General features: G+C 62.3%; 3 pseudogenes; all 3 read left to right on the forward strand.

Moving 5' to 3' along the window:
- Nucleotides 1–3,499: 3,499 nt before the first annotated feature.
- LOC142873463 (uncharacterized) lies at nt 3,500–3,618 on the forward strand (annotated as a pseudogene).
- A 3,850-nt stretch (nt 3,619–7,468) lies between these two features.
- On the forward strand, nt 7,469–7,587 carry LOC142873474 (uncharacterized; annotated as a pseudogene).
- Nucleotides 7,588–11,441: 3,854 nt separating this feature from the next.
- Nucleotides 11,442–11,560, forward strand: LOC142873485 (uncharacterized; annotated as a pseudogene).
- Nucleotides 11,561–13,147: the final 1,587 nt, after the last annotated feature.

The raw sequence follows: 13,147 nt of genomic DNA on the forward strand, positions 1-13,147 counted from the left end.
TCTTCTTCTTTTTTTTTTTTTTTTGCCTCTTGTTCTGTCCCCTTTCTGGGAGCGCGGCGGCGGCCCGGGGTGGGGGTCACCCCCACCCTCAGCGCCCGCCGTGGGGTGCCTGGCGCCCCAGCCCGCACCGTGGGGCCTCCTCTTGTCCCAAGCCGCGACACCGCCGCCACGCGGCAGCATGCGTGGCATCTGGACTGTCAGGTCTCAGACCAAAGGTCTGCTCTGTGGGAACCGACACGCTGGAGGAAACCTTGAGAGTCTGAGAGGGGAGGGAGTTCCAGAAGGAGGCCAGGATGTCATTTTGAGGGAGTATGGGACCAGAACTCGTCCCGTTGCTTTTGGGGTTCTATGGGCTCCACGTAGGAATCTTTGGTGGTGGCAGCTGATGTTGGGGGATCCGGAGTCACACCCAGACCTGCTCCACAGGCCTCCTTTTACTTTTCTCTTTGGAGTCGTTATTTTTAAAAAGTGTCTCTTACCTCTCTCATTGCATTTTCTTTTCTCTCTCTTTTCAAGCAGATGATGGGAGTACAAGTATTCAGGTGACATGTGTTGCCCGTGCCCCCTCCCCCCTGTGTTCTTATTCATTTACCTCTCATGTTGTTCCAGCGTATTGTGGGGGCACCAATGTTAAGGTCGGGTACGTTGCCCTCTCCCAGCCTCCCCCCTCGGGTCAGAGCTTCAAGTGCGCCCATCCCCCAGTCGGTGCGCACCCACCCCATTCCTAATGGAGGTGTATGCCCCTCCCCTCCCCCCACCCGCCCGACACCCACCCGATGATGAAGGTGATTCCTCTCTGTCCACTTAGGTGTCCATCCGTTCGTACCCATTTGCTGGTGAGCGCGCTCACGGGGCGCTCGTGTGTCCATTCTTGGGATACTTGGCTTACTGGAACGGGTTCCAGCTCTGGCCAGGAGAACACGAGAGGCGCCCTCTCACCGCTGCTCCTCACAGCCCAATGGCACTCCGTGGTGTCCACGCGCCACATTTTATTAATGCACTCCTGGATGGATGGGCACTCGGGTCGCTTCCACATCTTTGCGATTGTGTGAATTGTGCCCTAACTGTCACCCTAACCCTTACCCAGCCCGTGTCCTCTGCCCCTGCCTGACGCACTCCTCCCCGGCCAGGCCCAGGCCCGTCACTGTCCCGGGCCCCCGCCTGACCGGCTCCTTCCCGCCCGGCCTGTCACCGTCCTCTGCCCCTGCCTGACATGCTCCTTCCCGCCCGTCCGGCCTCTCACCGTCCTCGGCCCCTGCCTGACCGGCTCCTCCGTCGCCTGGGCCTTCCAAGGGCTTGGTGTGGACGCTGCTTCCAGGAAGCCCTCCAGAAACCCGGCAGCAGGGTGGCCGCAGCAGTCTCCAGCAGCCGTCCCTAAGTCGCGTGCGGGGCCCCCGCTGTGCCGCGGGGACCCAGCCTGGTGTCTTCCCTGAGGCCCTGCGGCTGCCGCTCCCCGCAAGGGGAGAGTCGCGGAGGTGGGGACCGCCTCCTGATGGGGACGTACACGCAGCTCTCCACGTCGGATTCCGGGGCTCTCTGTCCTGCCCGAAGGCCCAGCTGGCCTGCGGGTCCTTAGAGTGGCAAAAACATCCGAAAGCTGAGATTGAGGGTCCGGTGGGTGTCTGCGCTTTTGTGCTGGGCACCCCAGGGAGGCCCGGGGGCTGGCTGGACAACGCGGTCTGCTGGGCGGGGGGGGGGGGGGGTTAGAGGAGCAACTGATGCCCTTTGCACTTTGGGTAGCAAGAGTCTGAGGTGTCTCTGAGCCCTGTGCCATGTCGGGGGGGGGCGGGGGGGGAAGAGGAGGAGGAGGAGGAGGTGGGAAGGGCCGGGGCCTGCAGTCGTGTTCCCGGGGTGGCAGGGCAAGTGGCTTCTTCCACAGGCTGCTTGGCCTGGGCTCCCTGCACCTGGGCCTTTGGAGGACCGGCCCTGTGCTTGCCAACGCTTCCTGCAGGGACCCAGAGCTGGGAGGTTGCATCTCTCAGCCCTGGGTCGGGCAGAGCCCCAGCGGGCCATGCCCACAACCTCTCTCAGCACCGGTCCCCCAGAAGGCTCCTTGGGGACCAGGATTCTCTTGCAGTGACTCTTTAAGGTCTGGCCCCTGGATGGAGGGGCACCAGGAGTAGAGGAGCAGGAAGGGGAAGGGGGTGGCCATGCGAGGGGACACTTTGAGGCCAAGTCCCAGCTTCAGCCTGATCCTCCTGGGAACCCCGGGGTGTACGTCACACCTCCTGGTTGTGCCGCTCTGAGACAAGGAGCCGGGCTTCGCATTCCCACAGCAGCCAGTCGTGGGCTGAGGACACCTGGGGCGTTGGGAACTCCCTGGCTTCTCCTTGGTTTAACATCTGGAGCTGCTTGTGAATCGTGCCGCCACACACACCCGAGTGCAGGTGTCTTCCGCACAGACTGCGGGCCTCGCTCTTCTGAATGCCGCTAGCTGGCCACCCACCCACGGGTGAACCTGGTCAGGGTACTTTCTCTCAGGGGCAGACTCTTTTCCGGGCGGGCTACCGGTGTCTCTGTTTGCTCCTTTCTTTCTTCCATTTCGGGAAAGTCTTCCTTGCTGGGTGTGGAAATCTCCTATGCCTTCCCTCGCCTATTCTGTCAGCTTTCAAATTCTCTTTCAGTTGCCACCCTCACAGATGGATTAGGAAACTCTTTCCGGTGCACTCATTAGTGAAATGACCTCAAGGAAGCTGGAATCCAATATCTAATCGCCGATTTTTAGCGAGTCCACACGCCAGGGTGGTCGGGGTCCAATGCAGCCCCGGCCAGGCCCAGGCCCCTTGGACCGGGCCACAGGAGGACACAGAGGAGGGTCCCGGCCCCCACGGTCGCGGTGCCGGCAGTTCTCCAAGGGCTTGGGCGTTTTCCAGAGGTAGGAGATGGAGGGGACTGATTTCTTCAGCGCCCCACAAACCACGCCACCCCACCCCACCCCACCCCACCCATGGGACACATCCCCAGAGAGAGATGCCCCATACACTCGCTCCCCTCCCCCTTGCGCTGTGCCCCAGCCCTGGCCCGGGGGAATAGGCGGCAGCCCGCCCACAGGGCGGGGGGCACAGCTGAAAGGGGTTGTGGGGGAGGGCGGCCCCTGGCTGGGGTCAAAGGGCGAGCGCCCGGTGCCGGTGCGCGCGTGCGCAGTCAGCGGCGGCGACGCGCTGGGGGTGGGCAGCGGGTAGGTGAAGGAGGCCAGGCGAGGAGACGAGGGGGGCTGGGAGGGCTCCACCTTGGCGGGTCCAGCCGTGGAGGCGCATCTTGTGTGAGTGTGAGTGAGTGAGTGAGTGTGAGTGTGAGTGTGTGTGTATACAGAGACAGCCCCCAACCCCGGCCCGCCGCTCCCTGCCCGCCCCGCCTGTCACCCCCGTCCCTCGGAGCCCGCGGGACCCGGCCGGCGAACTCAACAGGCCCGGCCCGGCGCGGGGCCTGGGGCGGGAGGAGGCGGCGGGGAAGCGCAGAGAGGCTCGGCTTCTTGAGCGGGGCAGGGGCGCCCTCCGCCGTCCACGGCCACACCACCCCGAACGCGCCCGATCCCGTCTGGTCTCGGAAGCTAAGCAGGGTCGGGCCTGGTTAGAACTTGGATGGGAGACCGCCCGGGAATACCGGGTGCCGTAGGCTTCTTCTTTTTTTTTTTTGCCTCTGGTTCTGTAGCGTTTCTGGGAGTGCGGGGGCGGCCCGGGGTGGGGGTGACCCCCACCCTCAGCGCCCGCCGCGGTGCCTGGCGCCCCAGCCCGCACCGTGGGGCCTCCTCTTGTCCCGAGCCGTGACACCGCCGCCACGCGGCAGCATGCGTGGCTTCTGGACAGTCAGGTCTCAGACCTAAGGTCTGCTCTGTGGGAGCCGACACGCTGGAGGAAACCTTGAGAGTCTGAGAGGGGAGGGAGTTCCAGAAGAAGGCCAGGATGTCATTTTGAGGGAGTATGTGACCAGAACTCCTCCCGTTGCTTTTGGGGTTCTATGAGCTACACGTAGGAATCTTTGGTGGTGGCACCTGATGTTCGGGGATCCGGAGTCACACCCAGACCTGCTCCACAGGCCTCCTTTTACTTTTCTCTTCGGATTCATTTTTTTTTTTTTTTTTTTTTTGAGACAGAGTCTCGGTTTGTTGCCCAGGCTAGAGTGAGTGCCGTGGCGTCAGCCTAGCTCACAGCAACTTCAAACTCCTGGGCTCGAGTGATCCTTCTGCCTCAGCCTCCCGGGTAGCTGGGACTGCAGGCATGCGCCACCATGCCCCGCTAATTTTTTATATATATATCAGTTGGCCAATTAATTTCTTACTATTTATAGTAGAGACGGGGTCTCGCTCTTGCTCAGGCTGGTTTTGAACTCCTGACCTTGAGCAATCCGCCCGCCTCGGCCTCCCAAGTGCTAGGATTACAGGCGTGAGCCACAGCGCCCGGCCGGATTCATTATTTTGAAAAAGTGTCTCTTATCTCTATTATTGCATTTTCTTTTCTCTCTCTTTTCAAGCAGATGATGGGAGTCCAAGTATTAAGGTGACATGTGTTGCCCGTGCCCCCCTCCCCCCCCCGTGTTCTTATTCATTTACCTCTCATGTTGTTCCAGCATATTGTGGGGGCACCAATGTTAAGGTCGGGTGCGTTGCCCTCTCCCAGCCTCCCCCCTCGGGTCAGAGCTTCAAGTGCGCCCATCCCCCAGTCGGTGCGTACCCACCCCATTCCTAATGGATGTGTATGCCCATCCCCTCCCCCCACCCGCCCGACACCCACCTGAAGAAGGTGATTCCTCTGTGTCCACTTAGGTGTCCATCGGTTCGTACCCATTTGCTGGTGAGCGCGAGCACGTGGTGCTCGTGTGTCCATTCTTGGGATACTTGGCTTACTGGAACGGGTTCCAGCTCTGGCCAGGAGAACCACGAGAGGTGCCCCCTCACCGCTGCTCCTCATAGCCGAATAGCACTCCGTGGTGTCCACGCGCCACATTTTATTTACCCACTCGTGGGTCGATGGGCACTCGGGTGGCTTCCAGGTCTTTGCGATTGTGACTTGTGCCCTGACACTAACCCTAACCCTTACCCAGCCCGTCTCCTCCACGGCCCCTGCCTGACTGACTCCTTCCCGCCCGGCCTATCACCTGTCACCGTCCTCTGCCCCTGCCTGACACGCTCCTCCCCGCCCGGGCCGTCACCGTCCTCGGCCCCTGCCTGACGGGGCTCCTCCGTCGCCTGGGCCTTCCAAGGGCTTGGTGTGGACGCTGGTTCCAGGACGCCCTCCCAGGAACCCGGTAGCAGGGCGGCCGCAGCGTCTCGCGCAACCCAACCGTCCGCCGGCTGGCCGCCGTCGCTAAGTGGCCTGCGGGGGACGTGCTCCCGCTGTGCCGTGGGGGCCCAGCCTGGTGTCTTCTCTGAGGCCCCGCGGCTGCCGCTCCCCGCAAGGGGATAGCCGCGGAGGTGGGGACCGCCTCCTCATGGGGATGTATACCCAGCTCTCCACGTCGGATTCCGGGGCTCTCTGTCCTGCCAGAAGGCCCAGCTGGCCTGCGGATCCTTAGAGTGGCAAAAACATCCGAAAACTGAGATTGAGGGTCCGGTGGGTGTCTGCACTTTTGTGCTGGGCACCCCAGGGAGGCCCGGGGGCTGGCTGGACAACGCGGTCTGCTGGGCTGGGGGGGGGGTTTGGAGGAGCAACTGATGCCCTTTGCACTTTGGGTAGCAAGTGTCTGAGGTGTCTCTGGGCCCTGTGCCATGTGGGGGCGGGGGCGGGGGCGGGGTGGGAGGAGGAGGAGGAGGAGGAGGAGGAGGAGGAGGAGGAGGTGGAGGAGGAGGAGGTGGGAAGGGCCGTGGCCTGCAGTCGTGTTCCCCGGGGTGGCACAGCATGTGGCTTCTTCCACAGGCTGCTTGGCCTGGGCTCCCTGCACCTGGGCCTTTGGAGGACTGGCCCTGTGCTTGCCAACACTTCCTGCAGGGACCCAGAGCTGGGAGGTTGCATCTCTCAGCCCTGGGTCGGGCAGAGCCCCAGCGGGCCATGCCCACAACCTCTCTCAGCAGGGGTCCCCCAGAAGGCTCCTTTGGGACCAGGATTCTCTTGCGGGTGACTCTTTAAGGTCTGGCCCCTGGATGGAGGGGCACCAGGAGTAGAGGAGCAGGAAGGGGAAGGGGGTGGCCATGCGAGGGGACACTTTGAGGCCAAGTCCCAGCTTCAGCCTGATCCTCCTGGGAACCCCGGGGTGGACATCACACCTCCTGGTTGCCCCGCTCTGAGACAAGGAGCCGGGCTTCGCATTCCCACAGCAGCCAGTCGTGGGCTGAGGACACCTGGGGCGTTGGGAACTCCCTGGCTTCTCCTTGGTTTAACATCTGGAGCTGCTTGTGAATTGTGCCGCCACACACACCCGAGTGCAGGTGTCTTCTGCACAGACTGCGGGCCTCGCTCTTCTGAATGCCGCTAGCTCGCGACCCACCCACGGGTGAACCTGGTCAGGGTACTTTCTCTCGGGGGCAGACTCTCATCCGGGCGGGCTACCGGTGTCTCTGTTTGCTCCTTTCTTTCTTCCATTTCGGGAAAGGCTTCCTTACTGGGTGTGGAAATCTCCTATGCCTTTCCTCGCCTATTCTGTCAGCTCTAAAATTCTCTTTCGGTTGCCACCCTCACAGATGGATTAGGAAACTCTTTGCGGTGCACTCATTAGTGAAATGACCTCAATGACGCTGGAATCCAATATCTAATCGCCGATTTTTAGCGAGTCCACACGCCAGGGTGGTTGGGGTCCAATGCAGCCCCGGCCAGGCCCAGGCCCCTTGGACTGGGCCACAGGAGGACACAGAGGAGGGTCCCGGCCCCCACGGTAGCGGTGCGGGCAGTTCTCCAAGGGCTTGGGTGTTTTCCAGAGGGAGGAGATGGAGGGGACTGATTTCTTCAGCGCCCCACAAACCACGCCACCCCACCCCACCCATGGGACACATCCCGAGAGAGAGAGAGACGCCCCATACACTGGCTCCCCTCCCCCGTGCGCTGTGCCCCAGCCCTGGCCCCGGGGAATAGGCGGCCGCCGGGCCACAGGGTGGGGGGCGCAGCTGAAAGGGGTTGTGGGGGAGGGCCGCCCCTGGCTGGGGTCAAAGGGCGAGCCCCCCGCCCCTCCCGCCCGTGCGCAGTCAGCGGCCCCGGCGCGCTGGGGGTGGGGGGCGGGGAGGTGAAGGAGGCCAGGCAAGGAGAGGAGGGGGGCTTGAAGGTCTCCACCTTGGCGGGTCCAGCCGTGGAGGCGCATCTTGTGTGAGTGTGAGTGTGAGTGAGTGAGTGTGAGTGTGAGTGTGTGTGTATACAGAGACAGCCCCCAACCCCGGCCCGCCGCTCCCTGCCCGCCCCGCCTGTCACCCCCGTCCCTCGGAGCCCGCGGGACCCGGCCGGCGAACTCAACAGGCCCGGCCCGGCGCGGGGCCTGGGGCGGGAGGAGGCGGCGGGGAAGCGCAGAGAGGCTCGGCTTCTTGAGCGGGGCAGGGGCGCCCTCCGCCGTCCACGGCCACACCACCCCGAACGCGCCCGATCCCGTCTGGTCTCGGAAGCTAAGCAGGGTCGGGCCTGGTTAGAACTTGGATGGGAGACCGCCCGGGAATACCGGGTGCCGTAGGCTTCTTCTTTTTTTTTTTTGCCTCTGGTTCTGTAGCGTTTCTGGGAGTGCGGGGGCGGCCCGGGGTGGGGGTGACCCCCACCCTCAGCGCCCGCCGCGGTGCCTGGCGCCCCAGCCCGCACCGTGGGGCCTCCTCTTGTCCCGAGCCGTGACACCGCCGCCACGCGGCAGCATGCGTGGCTTCTGGACAGTCAGGTCTCAGACCTAAGGTCTGCTCTGTGGGAGCCGACACGCTGGAGGAAACCTTGAGAGTCTGAGAGGGGAGGGAGTTCCAGAAGAAGGCCAGGATGTCATTTTGAGGGAGTATGTGACCAGAACTCCTCCCGTTGCTTTTGGGGTTCTATGAGCTACACGTAGGAATCTTTGGTGGTGGCACCTGATGTTCGGGGATCCGGAGTCACACCCAGACCTGCTCCACAGGCCTCCTTTTACTTTTCTCTTCGGATTCATTTTTTTTTTTTTTTTTTTTTTTGAGACAGAGTCTCGGTTTGTTGCCCAGGCTAGAGTGAGTGCCGTGGCGTCAGCCTAGCTCACAGCAACTTCAAACTCCTGGGCTCGAGTGATCCTTCTGCCTCAGCCTCCCGGGTAGCTGGGACTGCAGGCATGCGCCACCATGCCCCGCTAATTTTTTATATATATATCAGTTGGCCAATTAATTTCTTACTATTTATAGTAGAGACGGGGTCTCGCTCTTGCTCAGGCTGGTTTTGAACTCCTGACCTTGAGCAATCCGCCCGCCTCGGCCTCCCAAGTGCTAGGATTACAGGCGTGAGCCACAGCGCCCGGCCGGATTCATTATTTTGAAAAAGTGTCTCTTATCTCTATTATTGCATTTTCTTTTCTCTCTCTTTTCAAGCAGATGATGGGAGTCCAAGTATTAAGGTGACATGTGTTGCCCGTGCCCCCCTCCCCCCCCCCGTGTTCTTATTCATTTACCTCTCATGTTGTTCCAGCATATTGTGGGGGCACCAATGTTAAGGTCCGGTGCGTTGCCCTCTCCCAGCCTCCCCCCTCGGGTCAGAGCTTCAAGTGCGCCCATCCCCCAGTCGGTGCGTACCCACCCCATTCCTAATGGATGTGTATGCCCATCCCCTCCCCCCACCCGCCCGACACCCACCCGAAGAAGGTGATTCCTCTGTGTCCACTTAGGTGTCCATCGGTTCGTACCCATTTGCTGGTGAGCGCGAGCACGTGGTGCTCGTGTGTCCATTCTTGGGATACTTGGCTTACTGGAACGGGTTCCAGCTCTGGCCAGGAGAACCACGAGAGGTGCCCCCTCACCGCTGCTCCTCATAGCCGAATAGCACTCCGTGGTGTCCACGCGCCACATTTTATTTACCCACTCGTGGGTCGATGGGCACTCGGGTGGCTTCCAGGTCTTTGCGATTGTGACTTGTGCCCTGACACTAACCCTAACCCTTACCCAGCCCGTCTCCTCCACGGCCCCTGCCTGACTGACTCCTTCCCGCCCGGCCTATCACCTGTCACCGTCCTCTGCCCCTGCCTGACACGCTCCTCCCCGCCCGGGCCGTCACCGTCCTCGGCCCCTGCCTGACGGGGCTCCTCCGTCGCCTGGGCCTTCCAAGGGCTTGGTGTGGACGCTGGTTCCAGGACGCCCTCCCAGGAACCCGGTAGCAGGGCGGCCGCAGCGTCTCGCGCAACCCAACCGTCCGCCGGCTGGCCGCCGTCGCTAAGTGGCCTGCGGGGGACGTGCTCCCGCTGTGCCGTGGGGGCCCAGCCTGGTGTCTTCTCTGAGGCCCCGCGGCTGCCGCTCCCCGCAAGGGGATAGCCGCGGAGGTGGGGACCGCCTCCTCATGGGGATGTATACCCAGCTCTCCACGTCGGATTCCGGGGCTCTCTGTCCTGCCAGAAGGCCCAGCTGGCCTGCGGATCCTTAGAGTGGCAAAAACATCCGAAAACTGAGATTGAGGGTCCGGTGGGTGTCTGCACTTTTGTGCTGGGCACCCCAGGGAGGCCCGGGGGCTGGCTGGACAACGCGGTCTGCTGGGCTGGGGGGGGGGTTTGGAGGAGCAACTGATGCCCTTTGCACTTTGGGTAGCAAGTGTCTGAGGTGTCTCTGGGCCCTGTGCCATGTGGGGGCGGGGGCGGGGGCGGGGTGGGAGGAGGAGGAGGAGGAGGAGGAGGAGGAGGAGGAGGAGGTGGAGGAGGAGGAGGTGGGAAGGGCCGTGGCCTGCAGTCGTGTTCCCCGGGGTGGCACAGCATGTGGCTTCTTCCACAGGCTGCTTGGCCTGGGCTCCCTGCACCTGGGCCTTTGGAGGACTGGCCCTGTGCTTGCCAACACTTCCTGCAGGGACCCAGAGCTGGGAGGTTGCATCTCTCAGCCCTGGGTCGGGCAGAGCCCCAGCGGGCCATGCCCACAACCTCTCTCAGCAGGGGTCCCCCAGAAGGCTCCTTTGGGACCAGGATTCTCTTGCGGGTGACTCTTTAAGGTCTGGCCCCTGGATGGAGGGGCACCAGGAGTAGAGGAGCAGGAAGGGGAAGGGGGTGGCCATGCGAGGGGACACTTTGAGGCCAAGTCCCAGCTTCAGCCTGATCCTCCTGGGAACCCCGGGGTGGACATCACACCTCCTGGTTGCCCCGCTCTGAGACAAGGAGCCGGGCTTCGCATTCCCACAGCAGCCAGTCGTGGGCTGAGGACACCTGGGGCGTTGGGAACTCCCTGGCTTCTCCTTGGTTTAACATCTGGAGCTGCTTGTGAATTGTGCCGCCACACACACCCGAGTGCAGGTGTCTTCTGCACAGACTGCGGGCCTCGCTCTTCTGAATGCCGCTAGCTCGCGACCCACCCACGGGTGAACCTGGTCAGGGTACTTTCTCTCGGGGGCAGACTCTCATCCGGGCGGGCTACCGGTGTCTCTGTTTGCTCCTTTCTTTCTTCCATTTCGGGAAAGGCTTCCTTACTGGGTGTGGAAATCTCCTATGCCTTTCCTCGCCTATTCTGTCAGCTCTAAAATTCTCTTTCGGTTGCCACCCTCACAGATGGATTAGGAAACTCTTTGCGGTGCACTCATTAGTGAAATGACCTCAATGACGCTGGAATCCAATATCTAATCGCCGATTTTTAGCGAGTCCACACGCCAGGGTGGTTGGGGTCCAATGCAGCCCCGGCCAGGCCCAGGCCCCTTGGACTGGGCCACAGGAGGACACAGAGGAGGGTCCCGGCCCCCACGGTAGCGGTGCGGGCAGTTCTCCAAGGGCTTGGGTGTTTTCCAGAGGGAGGAGATGGAGGGGACTGATTTCTTCAGCGCCCCACAAACCACGCCACCCCACCCCACCCATGGGACACATCCCGAGAGAGAGAGAGAGACGCCCCATACACTGGCTCCCCTCCCCCGTGCGCTGTGCCCCAGCCCTGGCCCCGGGGAATAGGCGGCCGCCGGGCCACAGGGTGGGGGGCGCAGCTGAAAGGGGTTGTGGGGGAGGGCCGCCCCTGGCTGGGGTCAAAGGGCGAGCCCCCCGCCCCTCCCGCCCGTGCGCAGTCAGCGGCCCCGGCGCGCTGGGGGTGGGGGGCGGGGAGGTGAAGGAGGCCAGGCAAGGAGAGGAGGGGGGCTTGAAGGTCTCCACCTTGGCGGGTCCAGCCGTGGAGGCGCATCTTGTGTGAGTGTGAGTGTGAGTGAGTGAGTGTGAGTGTGAGTGTGTGTGTATACAGAGACAGCCCCCAACCCCGGCCCGCCGCTCCCTGCCCGCCCCGCCTGTCACCCCCGTCCCTCGGAGCCCGCGGGACCCGGCCGGCGAACTCAACAGGCCCGGCCCGGCGCGGGGCCTGGGGCGGGAGGAGGCGGCGGGGAAGCGCAGAGAGGCTCGGCTTCTTGAGCGGGGCAGGGGCGCCCTCCGCCGTCCACGGCCACACCACCCCGAACGCGCCCGATCCCGTCTGGTCTCGGAAGCTAAGCAGGGTCGGGCCTGGTTAGAACTTGGATGGGAGACCGCCCGGGAATACCGGGTGCCGTAGGCTTCTTCTTTTTTTTTTTTGCCTCTGGTTCTGTAGCGTTTCTGGGAGTGCGGGGGCGGCCCGGGGTGGGGGTGACCCCCACCCTCAGCGCCCGCCGCGGTGCCTGGCGCCCCAGCCCGCACCGTGGGGCCTCCTCTTGTCCCGAGCCGTGACACCGCCGCCACGCGGCAGCATGCGTGGCTTCTGGACAGTCAGGTCTCAGACCTAAGGTCTGCTCTGTGGGAGCCGACACGCTGGAGGAAACCTTGAGAGTCTGAGAGGGGAGGGAGTTCCAGAAGAAGGCCAGGATGTCATTTTGAGGGAGTATGTGACCAGAACTCCTCCCGTTGCTTTTGGGGTTCTATGAGCTACACGTAGGAATCTTTGGTGGTGGCACCTGATGTTCGGGGATCCGGAGTCACACCCAGACCTGCTCCACAGGCCTCCTTTTACTTTTCTCTTCGGATTCATTTTTTTTTTTTTTTTTTTTTGAGACAGAGTCTCGGTTTGTTGCCCAGGCTAGAGTGAGTGCCGTGGCGTCAGCCTAGCTCACAGCAACTTCAAACTCCTGGGCTCGAGTGATCCTTCTGCCTCAGCCTCCCGGGTAGCTGGGACTGCAGGCATGCGCCACCATGCCCCGCTAATTTTTTATATATATATCAGTTGGCCAATTAATTTCTTACTATTTATAGTAGAGACGGGGTCTCGCTCTTGCTCAGGCTGGTTTTGAACTCCTGACCTTGAGCAATCCGCCCGCCTCGGCCTCCCAAGTGCTAGGATTACAGGCGTGAGCCACAGCGCCCGGCCGGATTCATTATTTTGAAAAAGTGTCTCTTATCTCTATTATTGCATTTTCTTTTCTCTCTCTTTTCAAGCAGATGATGGGAGTCCAAGTATTAAGGTGACATGTGTTGCCCGTGCCCCCCTCCCCCCCCCGTGTTCTTATTCATTTACCTCTCATGTTGTTCCAGCATATTGTGGGGGCACCAATGTTAAGGTCGGGTGCGTTGCCCTCTCCCAGCCTCCCCCCTCGGGTCAGAGCTTCAAGTGCGCCCATCCCCCAGTCGGTGCGTACCCACCCCATTCCTAATGGATGTGTATGCCCATCCCCTCCCCCCACCCGCCCGACACCCACCCGAAGAAGGTGATTCCTCTGTGTCCACTTAGGTGTCCATCGGTTCGTACCCATTTGCTGGTGAGCGCGAGCACGTGGTGCTCGTGTGTCCATTCTTGGGATACTTGGCTTACTGGAACGGGTTCCAGCTCTGGCCAGGAGAACCACGAGAGGTGCCCCCTCACCGCTGCTCCTCATAGCCGAATAGCACTCCGTGGTGTCCACGCGCCACATTTTATTTACCCACTCGTGGGTCGATGGGCACTCGGGTGGCTTCCAGGTCTTTGCGATTGTGACTTGTGCCCTGACACTAACCCTAACCCTTACCCAGCCCGTCTCCTCCACGGCCCCTGCCTGACTGACTCCTTCCCGCCCGGCCTATCACCTGTCACCGTCCTCTGCCCCTGCCTGACACGCTCCTCCCCGCCCGGGCCGTCACCGTCCTCGGCCCCTGCCTGACGGGGCTCCTCCGTCGCCTGGGCCTTCCAAGGGCTTGG

Source organism: Microcebus murinus, chromosome 10 (genome assembly GCF_040939455.1).
Source record: "Microcebus murinus isolate Inina chromosome 10, M.murinus_Inina_mat1.0, whole genome shotgun sequence".
In the NCBI taxonomy this organism is placed as follows: Eukaryota; Metazoa; Chordata; class Mammalia; order Primates; family Cheirogaleidae; genus Microcebus; species Microcebus murinus.